Here is a 13,960-nt window from a genome sequence, read left to right as displayed (position 1 = left end):
ATGGGAAGCCTCCTCTATTGGGATTTTCACTTGTGGGACCTCCCTGTGAGGGCTCTTCCCGTTGGGGTACTCCCTAAATTCCTCCTAAGTTTCCTCCATTTTCTGGAGGATTGAACACATACGTATGCCGATGCGGACAAGACAGTCAATCACATTGAGTTGTAGATTGACATATATAGTTAACCTTCAGTGCGCTTATAATATAAAGTAAGAGTTGAAGCTGAGTGTTCACCTTACTCTTGGTCGAACGATGTCCAGTCGATGTATGTGGTTGCTTGTATTGCCTTCAGGAGACCGGGAGTGAGCATGCAGAAGCTCGGGTGAATTTTTTGGAAGGAGGTGTTTTGATCGTAAAAATAGGTATGATTGCTCCATTGACAAGGACCTCAAAACTTTAGTTTTGGAGCTATGCGTAGGCCTGAAATTTGTTTCCACTCCCGGAGCATATATGAAGTTTAATCCTTCCAAAAATAGTATTTTAATCATCGGATTCGCGGTTGCAGGCTCTCATCAGCTAAGCAAAGCAAAATAAAATGCCTACAGAAACGCCTTTACCACGGTTTAGGAGAGAATCTCCTAAGCAAAATATGAACAACATTCAACTACACATGTTAATGAAGTCAAGCTTTTCACAAAAAAAGTCAAAGAACTGGTATCGTCTCTATCGGTCCTTTCTCTTCCCGTGTCATTTACAAGATATATGATTATTTCCAAAAATAAAGAACGCAAAGAAAAGAAATAAGAAACGTAAAAAACAAAGCACCAGACTCCTAATGAAGAGGAAATTTGCTATTACTACTATCGTGTAATTGTTGGCTAATTACTGAATTAAAAAATCCATATACTTAAAGGGTGTGTTTGGATTGCCGGAATCTAGAATCGTTACTGGTATCTGAAAACTACTAAAAAAGTTTTAAAAAATGCAAAATTTTAAATTGGGATTGGGGTTTTAAAGTTCGGGTCACTTAATGACGATTCTAAGATTAAGGGGTACCAACCTGTTATGGCGAGCTTAGCTTGACAGGCTAGTTGTTCTTCGACCGCCTCGATAAGTGTCAAATGAAATTGATTTGTTTACATATCCGTACAGTGATTTTTGCGACTGCAACAGAAGCTCGTTGATTGGTTTTTTTTTTTTTTTTGATCGGTAAGCTGGGGTTAGGCAGACCCCTACCAGTATATTAATTAAAGAAAGATATTACAATGAAAAAAACAAGACCACTCCCCAATCCTGAGAACAATGACTAAGGGAGGGGGAAACAACAAAGATAATAATACCCTTGATAACAAAACAAGAAAGAGAATAGAGAAAATATGTGAAATCTAGAGCCGGTCCTCATGATTAAGCCACTAATGATCCAAGGCGTCTTTCATCTTCTGGCTAAAACACCTTGGTCTCTGGCTCTTCCTCAGCTTCTGAAACTTAGAATATTTAGTTTTCCTTTGTTGGAGGGTTTCTTTTTTCTTTAGATGGGGGTGTTCTTCTTCATCAGCTTCCATTTCCGACTCTTCTTTGGAGGAGTACTCTGTTTCAGGCCTAATTGCCTCCTCCTTACTATGACAAGGTTCACTTTGTTCCTTCTCAGGCCTCGAATCGGCTGGGACTAACAATCCACCAGAGACATCATGATTATCCGTGATGGGGGCTGGGGGTTGGGAGCTGTTTGGTCTTGGAGGAGGGTTAAATGGTTGAGGTTGGGTACCAGGTCCAGAAGAGGAAGGCTTAATTTGACTGGGGGCAATGGGGCTGCCATTTGAATTTTGTGAAGGGGTTTGGGCCTTGGTTGGGGATGTAGTAAGAGAAGGGTCTTGGGCCTGACTGGAGTAGAGGGGGTTTTCTTTGGGAGGTTGGATCTCTGAGGATTGAGAGCTGGGGTCTTTCTCTGAATGGGATGGGTTCTCATCATATTCCATTGAAACCAAAATGTCAAATGGGTTATTAATCTGGATATCAATAACTGGGGGGGTTTTCTTTTCTTCTTGGGAAGGTGCAACCGAACTATTTCCTGCTTCCTGGTTTCCCAATTGCTTTTTGGGGATCCATTCTTGCTTCTTCTTCCCTTGAGGAATCGGCCTTTGAGCAATTCGGGCACTTCTGTCTGAATTGTGGCTGAATTCTTTGCAGTGTCGGCAGGCTCTTGGCCTCCAATCATATTCTACAGCTTGGGTCTCTAAGCCAGTAGGGGTTTGGATGTGGATTATGTCTGGTAGGGAGTCCTCTGCGGAGATTTCAACACATACTCGAGCGTATGTGAGTCTTGTGCATTCTGCTGTTTGAGTGTCCATCTAGAGAGGCCGTCCTACCGGGCTTGCTAACTTTCCAAGACCAGTTGGTGTCCAAAATTTTAGATGGAGAGCTGGGAATTTTTTCCATAAGGGTATGGAGGTTAGCTTCAGCTTTTCCAATGCACAATCTGGAGACCATTTTTGAAGAATCAGAGTTCTGCCTCCATAAGTGGTAGGGGTTTCCAAGACTTTCTGCAGTCTTCTTCATTAGAAAATTTGAACAGGAAAAAACTGTTCGGAAGGGCAACAAGCTGGAAGTCTCCCTTAGGATTCCATTTCCTGGATAAATGGGTTTTTAGAGCTAGGTAATAAGATCTTCGACCCAGAAAATACCCTAGAAGGCAATATTCCCACATATTCTTAGCCTTATCAAAGTCTTCTTCTCCAAACAGAGCTCTCTGAGGTCCTTCTTCCGGGAAGATTGGGGAGATGAAGTTGATTTTGGTGTCAACAGCAGCTTTTGGGTTTGAGGCAAAGAGACCAGCCCATTTCCCATTTGAGGGGAGGGAAGCCCAGGAGTTTGCTTGAGTAGGGGCGACAGAGGGAGGGATTGAGCTTTGAGTTCTTTGGGCGGGAGATTTTGATGTATGAAGAGGGGTTTTTTTTGGGCTTGGGGGAGCGGGCAAATCTAAATTTTCTGGGCGAGGAACCTCGATTTCCGTGAAAGACCCATTTGAGTTTTGGTCCGCTTGTCTTCCAATTCCAAACCCGGTAAGGATTTCGAATTTTCCCGTCCTTACTAATTTTGATGGTCCCGAGGAGGGGGGCGAGTCTTGGTTGGGATGGGCGAATTGGCTTGGTGGACTGAGTTGACTCAATGAGTGAGACTCAGGCGGTTGAGGATGGGGTTGGATGAATTCATCTAGGGTTGGGTTTCTTGGTGGCCTGAAAGCGATCTCTAGGCTAGGATCCGGTGTTATGAAGGGATTGGGAGGAGATTTAAGAGCCGGAGCTGATTTCTGGGCTGGGTTTGGCTGATTTGGGGGAGACACTGATGATCTACCAGGAAGGATTTTGTGAAGTCGAGTCCCCTTTTATAGTGAGTTGAGGGATCAAAATCAATGCTTTCAGCATCGAGGAATAAACCAGCTTTCAATGCCACAAGGTTTTTGGAGATGGATTTTCCATTATCGACAGAGCAGAAGTCTTTGGGAGGATTCCACAATGTCGTGTGAGAACCAGTACTCTTTTTCGAGGTCTTTTACCTCTGGAGGGATTGATTGGATGGCAGCTACATGATCATAGAAACTTTTCTCCGGCTGGTTCTGCATCGGCCATGAGGCTCGTTGATTGTTGCGGCAAGCTTTGTGGTGACTTCGCAATGTAATAATTGGTCTAAAAGACTACCTATTGTGGTGCCTTTTAAAGTTCAAGCATTCAAAGCAAACTAAAGATGTAGCAAGCAATAGCAGCAAGGGTCTTTTCCTATAAACTTAAAATCTATAAGCAGCAAGGTTGTGTGAGGGCGTTCAACGGAGCACTTAATAAGTGGGTATCATATGTCAATCACTTACAAGAGACTAGACAAGATGCAGAGTGGCATGGGAGAATTCAAAACAGCTGCTTAGAGCAATTCTAGAATAAATTAATTGATAAGATTTTTATTTTTTTTTGAAATGGCAATATTGAATAAGAAAAAACGGGAGCCCGAGATGAGCCACCCCAAGAATACAAAGAGAAAACAAAAGAAAGAGAGAAAAATACAAGAAAGCACAAAAAACAAAAGGGTTTAGTCCTTCCCTTCTTTGCAGAATTCCAGAGTTGCAGAAGAACCGGTGGACTTGCAGGGAAAGGCGAAGGTGGAGGCGCTTGGCGTCCTTTGACAGAGATATGTGGGGTGAGTCGTTTGAGAATGTTTGAAGGCCTTTTAGACGGTGTAATGCTGCTGCCCAGTGTAAAAGTGATGAAAATGCAGTAAAAAGGTTGTAGAAAATGAAAGTTGGAGAAGAGAGAAAAAATATTGAAAGCTTGAAGAAAAGAGAGAAGGCTAGAGATCGGCTTGAGATCTTGAGAGCTTTGTGTGAGGCTTGTGTCTTGTATTTTTTCGTGTCTTGAAGGGTTATGACGTAGGGTATTTATAGGTAAAATGAGGGGGGAAATGCCATTTTGGGGACCAGTTAGGGTTTATTTTGAAATCTAATTTGGTTGTTTTTATGGAATTGATGGGCGTAAAATGGGCTTTGATTGAAATATGGCCGTTGGTGATGGAAAATTAGGGATTTGACAATGATTTGGGCATTTTGGGGAAGGTTTTAAAAGGGGAAAATCGGATTTTTTGTGGGGATATGGCCGTTGGTGATGTAATTACAATGTAGGGGCATTTTAGTAATTTTTCATGATATTAGGGTATTCTAGTCATTTCACCTTGTATGAGGTTATTTTGATCACTTTTATGTCATAAGGGTATTTTAGTCATTTTTCACGAGTGGGGGGTATTTTGTCATTTTTACCTGGTATAGGGGTATTTCGGTCATTTTGCCTGACTCGGGGGTTTTCTAGTCATTTTACCTAATAAGATGTATTTTGACCAGTTTTTAATGTCATGTGGGTAGTTAAATCATTTAACACTTTTTTGGTATATTTTGGTCATTTTAACCCCTTACGGGTCAGATTTAGATTTATAAATAACCCCTCGCAGAAAGGGTTTATAAATCCAAAAAATTACACTAACATGATGAATTTGTAAATCTTGTGGAATTCACTCAAATCCAAATCCAGATGTCATAAAGGCTTGCCAAACGCCGAATTTGGATTTAAAAATCCAAATTCACCTCCAAATCCAAATCCAAGGGGTATCCAAACGGGCCCTTATTTTCATCATATTTTGTTCACTGGAGTTTACTCCTCATCTCAAATAATTGGAATGTTTGATTGTCATCTCATAAAATTATCTTCTTCTTTTTTTAATTTAATATGTAGCTAAATCATGAATGTTGAAATTTGTTGCTTTATTCACATGTTTTGTGAATTTTCAAGTGTTCTTCCCTCCTAATTCTTTTAACGAATGAGATCCCACTTTTTAATTTTTTTAATTGATCATTTTATCACTTTACTTTTTTCGCTCCCGTGCATCGCACGGGTTGTCCTATTAGTGATTATATATTTTCATTTCCAACACACCTCAACGAGGGCGCTCGTTAGCAAAACCCTTTATTATATGAGTTTCATAAAAAATTGGCGGGCAGTGATATTCCCCCAGGGCTGGACATGGTTCGGTTAAAACCGAACCGGGTGCTTCGGTCCTGAATCCAGGGCGGTTCGGTTCTGGGTCCTAGACCTGGGAACCGGCGGCTTTCAATTCGGTTCTGGGTTTGGTGACCTAGAACCGAGAACCGAACCGGAAAAAATAGTATATGCATGCGATTATGCGTGATTTAAAATCCGTCAAAAACTAAAAAAGTGGGAGTGTTAGTATCATTTTTGAGGACACAAATTTGTTAAATTGTTAATATTTAATTCAAAATTATGGGCTGCTGATATCATTATATGATCTCTTAATTTAGATTTTTTAAAGACAAAAGAATTAAAGAAAGGAAAGAACTAATAAACCCTAGTTTCTTACTTTCTTATCTACTTTGCAAGTTGCAATCCCTCTCACGCCTCACTGCCTCAGCGCCTCCACTCGTCCGTCGGATCCGGAAAATCCGGCTGTCAAGAAGAAGAAGAAGCCCAAAGGTACAGCCTTTTTTTTTCACTTGGGACGTATCCCTGATTCCCTTCAACCTTGCTAATGTTCGTCTTCTTCCATAAGACAGCCATTTTTTTTACTTGATATTCACACCCACACTTGCTACTGTTTGTCTTCTTCCCTTCAACCTTGCTATTTAATGTTAACTCAATTTTTTTTAAACCAAATGGTTAATTCCAACATGTGGGTGTCAAAATCAGTAGCATTTAATAGGACTAACCATGTCCCAGTTTGTTTTGCTTGGTTTAAAAATTGGCATCTATTATTTTCTCTCTTCTTACATCATCGTGGTATATAAATGTGTAACAGAAGATGTTCATATCCTGAGATCTGAATAGTCCTATCATCACCATGGAAGCATCCTCTTTTTCCTCCGAGGACTTTCATCTCCATGAAGAAGACGAAGGAATAAGCAAAGAATTCAAGGAACTAATCTCCTCCTTCCCAAAAACTAAAGGGTGGTACCAATTGTTTTACTACCAATACCAAGGCTTCTGGTATCCTCCAAGGCATTTACAAGCAGCAATGGCTTGCAATAAACACTTAGAAGCTCATAACAGCGATGTATTTGTGATCTCCACACCGAAATCTGGCACACTTTGGTTGAAGGCCCTCACTTTCGCTATTGTGAACCGGACTCGTTACTCTCTCACTCACCACCCTTTGCTCAACACCAACCCCCATGACCTCGTCCCTTTCTTGGAGATTCAGGTCTATGCAGATGACAAGGTTCCTGATCTAACAAACATTCCCTCCCCAAGGCTCTTCGCAACTCACATACCTCACACCTCTCTACCAAAATCGGTCATCGAATCGAATTCTCGGATTGTTTATTTGTGTAGGAATCCTAAAGATACCTTTGTTTCCTTGTGGCATTTCATAAACAGGTTGAGAGCCGAGATGTTTCAACAACCTCCTCTTCCTCTATTGGAGGCCTTTGAGATGTTTTGCAATGGAGTCTCATCGTTTGGTCCCTTTTGGGATCATGTATTGGGGTACTGGAAGGAGAGCTTGGCAAGGCCTGATAGGATCTTGTTCTTAAAGTACGAGGAAATAAAACAGGAACCCATGTTTTATTTGAAGAGGTTGGCCAAGTTCTTGGGGTGTCCTTTCACTTTGGAGGAAGAAAGAGAAGGGGTGGTAGAGGAAATATTGAAGCTATGCAGTTTTAAGAAATTGAGCGATCTAGAAGTTAACAAGACCGGGAAAACCTTTATAAACATTGAGAATAATTTGTTCTTTAGGAGGGGGGAAGTGGGTGATTGGGCCAATAATCTCACACTTTCAATGATAGAACGTTTAAATCATGTCACGGACCAGAAGTTGCATGGTTCTGGTCTCACTTTCCAAGTATCACTCGAGAATTGAACCTACCATGCAGGATTTAGGTTGTACAGTTTCTTTTGGCTTTCCCTTGTGTTTTCATCCTTCTTCCATTTCCCACTCTTACTTACCATGTCCCAGTTTGTTTTGCAATAAATGTCCCTGAATGTAGAATTAATTACACTACGAGGATTGATAAAATGAAGGGTGCCCTTAAAAAAGCCATCTACAAGGGCGCTCCCATTGGTCAAATTCCACAAAGAGCATTTATTGTTCCTTTATCCTTAGGGGGAAATTTTCCATATGACGTCGGAAAAATAGGAAAATGTCGATTGAAGTCACTCAATTTCAACATGTCCATTTGGTGTTGACGCCCACTTCCCTCCTGAAAAATGGACGAAAATGCCCCTTTGTTTATTTGTGTAGGAATCCAAGAGATACCTTTGTTTCCTTGTGGCATTTCATGAACAGGTTGAGAGCCGAGGTGTTTCAACAACCTCCTCTTCCTGTACTGGAGGCCTTTGAGATGTTTTGCAATGGAGTCTCACCGTTTGGTCCCTTTTGGGATCATGTATTGGGGTACTGGAAGGCGATCGCCTGAGAGGATATTGTTCTTAAAGTACGAGGAAATCAAACAAGACCCTGTATTTTATTTGAAGAGGTTGGCCAAGTTCTTGGGGTGTCCTTTCCCTTTGGAGGAAGAAAGAGATGGGGTGGTGGAGGAAATATCAAAGCTATGCAGTTTTAAGAATTGGAGAAATCTAGAAGTTAACAAGATAGGAAAAACGTTTAAGAATGTTTAGAATGATATGGTCTTTAGGAGAGGGGAGGTGGGTGATTGGGCCAATCATCTCACGCCTTCAATGATACAACATTTAGATACTGTCACAGACCAGAAGTTACACGGTTCTTGTCTCACCTTCCGAGTATCATCTGAGAATTGAGCCTGCCAGAATTTAGGATGTTCAATTTCTTTTCATTTTCCCTGGTGGTTTCTTTCCATTTCTCATTTTCCACTCTTACTAAGTTCCTACTTGGATGTTGATGTGGCTGTATCTTGTTCTGTTTGTTTGTTTGTTTTGTAATAAATCTCGCTGAATGTAGAATTGAGTTTTCATTTCATTATATCTTGTCCACTGATTATGATTTAATTATAATGCTCTATTTTAAGAGTTTTTATAAGGTGGCTGACCGTGAAAATCACAAGGGCAGCCTGTCAAATCCCTGCCCCTTGATTTTTCATGTAAGTGGGAAGTAAAAAGAGGTGGTCCGACCAGGATGAAAAGTCAAGGGGCAGGGTTTTGACACCCTCCGTTGTGATTTTCACAGTCAGCCACCATATAAATTCTCCTATTTTAAATAGTGTTGAGCACTTCTAACATAGTGATCTCCTAGCTGAGGTGGCCACTTTATCTTAGGAGTTAATGCCTTTGAAGCAGGTTGTTGGTCCTGCCTCTTATCTAATGCTAGGTGAGGTTACTTATGTTTCCTATAATGTAGATGGTTGGTTCTGCAACAAGAAATTTAATACACGTCTGAGCATTGACCCACACCCAAAACTTATATATACCCCATACTAAACCCTATTTTGCACACAGTTGCGTCTAATTTCCACAGAGTCTAGGTGTTGATGCCAAATCAACTCTCTTAGAAAAGAGCATCACTTTGATTTTTTTTGGGTTCTCCTCACAAACCCAAAGAGTTGCCTTCAACTATCATTCTTAGAGAACGGATTAAATCCAGAATCTACTTCTAGTGCCCAATCTGATTGTAATATCATAATAATAGGTAGAAATTGAATCAATTTTCAATTCTATTCAAAACTCTATAAGTTGAACTGTCAGAATTTCATTTCCTGGAATTTTTTATTAATCCATTTCCATTTGTATCCGTCGCAAATTCAAATTTAAGTAGAAAATTCTCTGTATTCCTTCGTTCATACGTATCTCATAAGTATATGGAGTTGGATCAAATGTCATATGAAACAGTTTACGAGTATAATAATAACTATCAGTATACAAAGAAAAAGAACTTTCTTGCATGTTGTTCTAAGAGCACTCATCTAGGACTAAGGGGTCCTGACACGAAGCCACAACTAGCCCTAAGAAGCTGGTGGAGTCTCCTATATGTTATAACCCTAGACATGTATCGAATCTATCGATGATGGATGCTTTTAACCAGGTCAGTATGGTAGAGTCTCCTATATGTGATAACCTTATACATAAAATTGATGATCATAAGATGCTTTTAACTAGTTCTTCCACAGGATCATTTGCGTAATCGATGTAGAAGAGCTAGAAGCAGCGATCCAGATCCAAAGAACAGATCCATGTGAAGGAGAGAGAACTTCCAACTATGTTTCACAATTTACAATGTTAAACCAAAAAAAAGTAGAAGATAACAATCCACTCATAACCAATGATAATCAATATAATCGGATCGTGGCTGTCTATTCCACACAATAAACGAACGTAAATCTTCCTCCAACTCATTACTCAAGAAGATCGATGGGTTTGTTCACTGCAAATACCAAATTAATCATGGAAAAAGACATTGCCACCATGGAAAAGAATACTAAACAGTTTCTTTTGAAGGAAAATGAAAACTAGCAAAAGTTTTCTCCTAATTGATTTCCCCATATTTTTTTTCTTTTGAAATGAATTGGTTTCCCCATATTTATAACCAAAGCCTAAAAAAACTAACCTATGGCAAGTTGATACTAACTTCTATCAAATCAAACAACATACCCTTCAATTCTATTAATTTAAGACATTGTCTCTGTGTCTCACTGACCCCTTCTGTCATGGTGCCCTTGCTAACTTCAACTATCTTCTGATTTCCCTCCTTGAGGTGTACCTCTATCAACTGTGCGTGCCTCCACTCCCGTGGCCCTCACAGTTGAAGTAACTCTTTATCTGCGACATGGCGTTCCTGGATATATCATCTAATGCCCAATAACTCCTAGGTTGTAATTGGGTGAAAGCACCCATACCCTGAGTCTTCTGTGATGGTTGTTGAGTGTTGAGGCATTTGCCATGGTGCAACACTCTTTTGAGTAGTAATTTCTTTCTGTTGACGTAGAATCTTTGATTGGGAACCTGTCCAGAACTAGTTGAAATGGTGGTGTGTAGTAAGAATCCATCGAAAGTGCCTTGGCCATAGCCTTTTCCAACTCTGGTGGATCAAAAGTAAGGTCAAGGCTCCTATGAAGATTTTAGTGAACATGTGTTCGCCTTTGGTAGAACTAACTATACCTAAGTAAGGTAGGCTGTTTACCTTACACAAGTCCTATTGATGCACCAAAGGTTTGCTCCACCTGGTTACTAATTGGTTTTCGAATGCTTTGGAAAGTAGGACTCGCATACTTTAGTCTTGGAATTGATGAGTTTACCTTCGTAAAAATCATATCCGAATGATTAGTGAGGAATTTACATAATACTTATCATTTTTACAAATTATCCATATTTATACAAATTTATCTTCAAAAGAAAATCATTCTTGGGCCATCCATTGTAATCAGAGGTTAAAATTAGTCAACGTGTAGATTATACAAAATATCCAAATTTCAAAGCAATTTCAAACCTATTTTGAAGGTTGAAGGTTGATGTTGCAATGCTTTCTCCTCGGATCTTCTTCGCCAACTCGAATTCCCCATGTAAAAACAAAATATCTTGTCTACTGATTTAGATTTAACTATCATATATGCTTATATGTTTTTCATTTTACATGGAGTCAACCTTATTCATAGATTAATAGTCAACCTTATCATGCTTATATTTACTCAACACAACATCCACAGTCTACATGAGGACCATTTTATTTATTTGGAAAATTTTAATTATTTTTTATACAGTTTACATGAAGAACTACCTTTCATGAACTAATAATATGACTTCGCTCTAATGGTAATAGCCATAGCTGTTGGAATGAAACCAACTAGGTTGGAGAGAGAAGATGAGTTTCAAGAGAAAAAAATTGTCCTCTTGATGCCAAACACACAAAGAAACAACCCCAAGTTGTTATACTATTCAAAAGCCTTCAAATTTCACTAAAATAGCTTACATATTAAGAAGATACATGTTCTAAAATATAGCCCAAACTTCAAATCCGAGATTAACAAGGCTTAGTTAAACTTAGCTTCCCTTCAACCTTGCTAAGAACTCAAGAATTCAAGTAGTGTGAGAATTCCAGCCAGAAGGGGGACAAATGATCTGCTAGATCAGAAACTAAGAAAACAGTAGTCATGGATTCTCATGAGAAGAGAATCAATGAGATGGAATAGCAATCTCTACACAGGGCAGAATCTTGGAATCCGAGCAGTGTCGGCAAGACTTACTTTGATATCTGTTAACTCAATTTTTTTTAAAACAAATGGTTAATTCCAACATGTGGGTGTGAATATCAGTAGCCTTTTTTGTAATGGTTAATTCCAACACGTGGGTGTGAATATCAGTAGCCTTTAATAGGACTAAGTTTTTAGTATGACTGTATTTCAGGTTCACTTCGTTTAAAAAACCACTCCTTTTTTTTTTACTGTTGCAAACCCAAAACTAAACCGAACCGATTAATTTCGGTTCTGGTTCGGTTCGGTTCCAGGACCAATCGGTTCAGCTCTGGTTCCAGTAGTTGGGAACCAACATTAGGTGGCTCGGTTCTGGTTTTACCCTAGAACCGAACCATGTCCAGCCCTCCCCCCTGTTGGATAAAATCCCCCCTTAACGTTTTCGGTTAGTTTCAAAGGTATATAAATGAGGGATTTTATCCATTTAGGGGGGGGGGGGGGGGGGGTATCCATGCCCAAAATTGGCATCTATTATTTTCTCTCTTCTTACATCATCGTGGTATATAAATGTGTAACAGAAGCTATTGCTGTCCAGGACCTGATTTCCTTCTCTCCGACTCATTTGAAGGAAGAGAGAGCCAGGATTCTCCTAGACCCGGTGGCAGAGTTTTTATGGGTTGAGAGAGCAACGAACTTGTGCCATTCGAAAGAGTGGCAGTGGAAGCTGAGCTCCAATAGTCAAATTACACCAAGGTGCAGGTAGGTGAGGGAGCGGTGGGGTCTCCCAAAGGGTCTTTTGGTCAGAGGCTGGGCTCTAAGGCCCAGATGGAGGACGCTGAGGCTGAGTCTTTAACAAGTCGTCTCACTTTATTTACATAAAGGTGATTGCTTTAACCATTTCATGGGTTAAACTCCACCCGAGTTTTCGGTTTGTCTGTGCCTATGAGTTGTGGCATGCGTGGAGATATATTTGCTTTAGCTATGAGGTGAGGCAAGTTCCTGTATCAGAGTGGGAACCTCCAAATTTCAGGAAAATAAAGGTGAACTTCGATGGATCTAGCCTTGGTAATCCGGGGCCAGCTGGAATAGGTCTACTAAGGGACGATTAGGGAGCTACTATGTGGGCTTTTTCAGGCCCTATTGGAGTTGTGGACTCGAATGAACCAGAGGTGAGAGCAGCGCTTCAGGGCATGAGATTTCTAGAGGGCCGGCTATGAATGGCCCCATCGTGGAATGCAACTCCCTGAACATGATTAGGTGGTTGGAGGGAAGCCGTGCTCCCCTTTGGGGCATAGCCAATGTACATTGTGGCCCAACAAATGGACGGTTTCGATCTATCATATGGAGTGGCAAGGGGAAGGGAATCCTAACGTACATCGTATAATTTCTCGACCTGGTGTGCCCAAGAGTCATAAACAATGGAGGTGTCCCATGTTTTCCTACTGTATTCTCTTATTTGGATCCCCACTGATAATTCTCCAAGTTGACTCCCAGTCACATTTGATACTGTAAAAAGAGTTCTTCAACATATCATCCATGTACCGTTCATGAGTGACAATTATTCCTACTTATTTATTTTCCCGTACGAGTTGTATACTAAATGTGGGGAATCTATTCCCTTTGTATCATCATGTTCTACCATTGATCCATTGTAAGTGACTTCTTTTGATTTCTTTTCTGGAAAAATTGCAACTGGGGGACGCCAAAATACGAGCATTGCCAAGTTCCAACTAATTTCATGTTTATCTCTTTATTTTATTTGAATTGCAAAATGGATAAAAATGGTTGGATGAATATTATGTGCATGTATGTCCCACCAAAATACTTTAAATATATAATTTGTAATTATATATATATATATATATATATATATATATTTATATTTATATATATATTTATATATATATATATATATTTATATATATATATATATATATATATATATATATATATATATATATAGAGAGAGAGAGAGAGAGAGAGAGAGAGAGAGAGAGAGAGAGAGAGAAAACGGTTCCTACACATATGTGTAGATAAGTTATCTACACACTAGCTTAAAATACATTGGGGGCCACATTATTTGGGTGATCCAAACCATTCATATTTAAGGCCCTCACCTAGATCTCAAACTTGATGGGGTCACAAAGAGTGTGCCAGGAAAAGCTCTTCTCGATCAGGTGGGGCCCCTATGGGAAGCCTCCTCTATTGGGATTTTCACTTGTGGGACCTCCCTGTGAGGGCTCTTCCCGTTGGGGTACTCCCTAAATTCCTCCTAAGTTTCCTCCATTTTCTGGAGGATTGAACACATACGTATGCCGATGCGGACAAGACAGTCAATCACATTGAGTTGTAGATTGACATATATAGTTAACCTTCAGTGC

At 40.0% G+C, this 13,960-nt stretch overlaps 2 pseudogenes across 1 annotated transcript; both read left to right on the top strand.

Moving 5' to 3' along the window:
- Nucleotides 1–341: 341 nt before the first annotated feature.
- LOC143853518 (cytosolic sulfotransferase 15 pseudogene) lies at nucleotides 342–8,422 on the top strand (annotated as a pseudogene). Its single transcript, XR_013237157.1, has 3 exons — nucleotides 342–360; nucleotides 5,869–5,961; nucleotides 6,284–8,422. The product of XR_013237157.1 is annotated as a cytosolic sulfotransferase 15 pseudogene (transcript).
- LOC143853519 (cytosolic sulfotransferase 15 pseudogene) lies at nucleotides 7,623–8,422 on the top strand (annotated as a pseudogene).
- Nucleotides 8,423–13,960: the final 5,538 nt, after the last annotated feature.

This window comes from Tasmannia lanceolata, unplaced genomic scaffold (assembly GCF_043159265.1).
Source record: "Tasmannia lanceolata isolate RefF3 unplaced genomic scaffold, GAP_Taslan_0.1 ptg000019l, whole genome shotgun sequence".
Classification (NCBI taxonomy): Eukaryota; Viridiplantae; Streptophyta; class Magnoliopsida; order Canellales; family Winteraceae; genus Tasmannia; species Tasmannia lanceolata.
The sequence above is the reverse complement of the archived record's forward strand: the minus strand, read 5'-3'. Positions and strand labels throughout refer to the sequence as shown.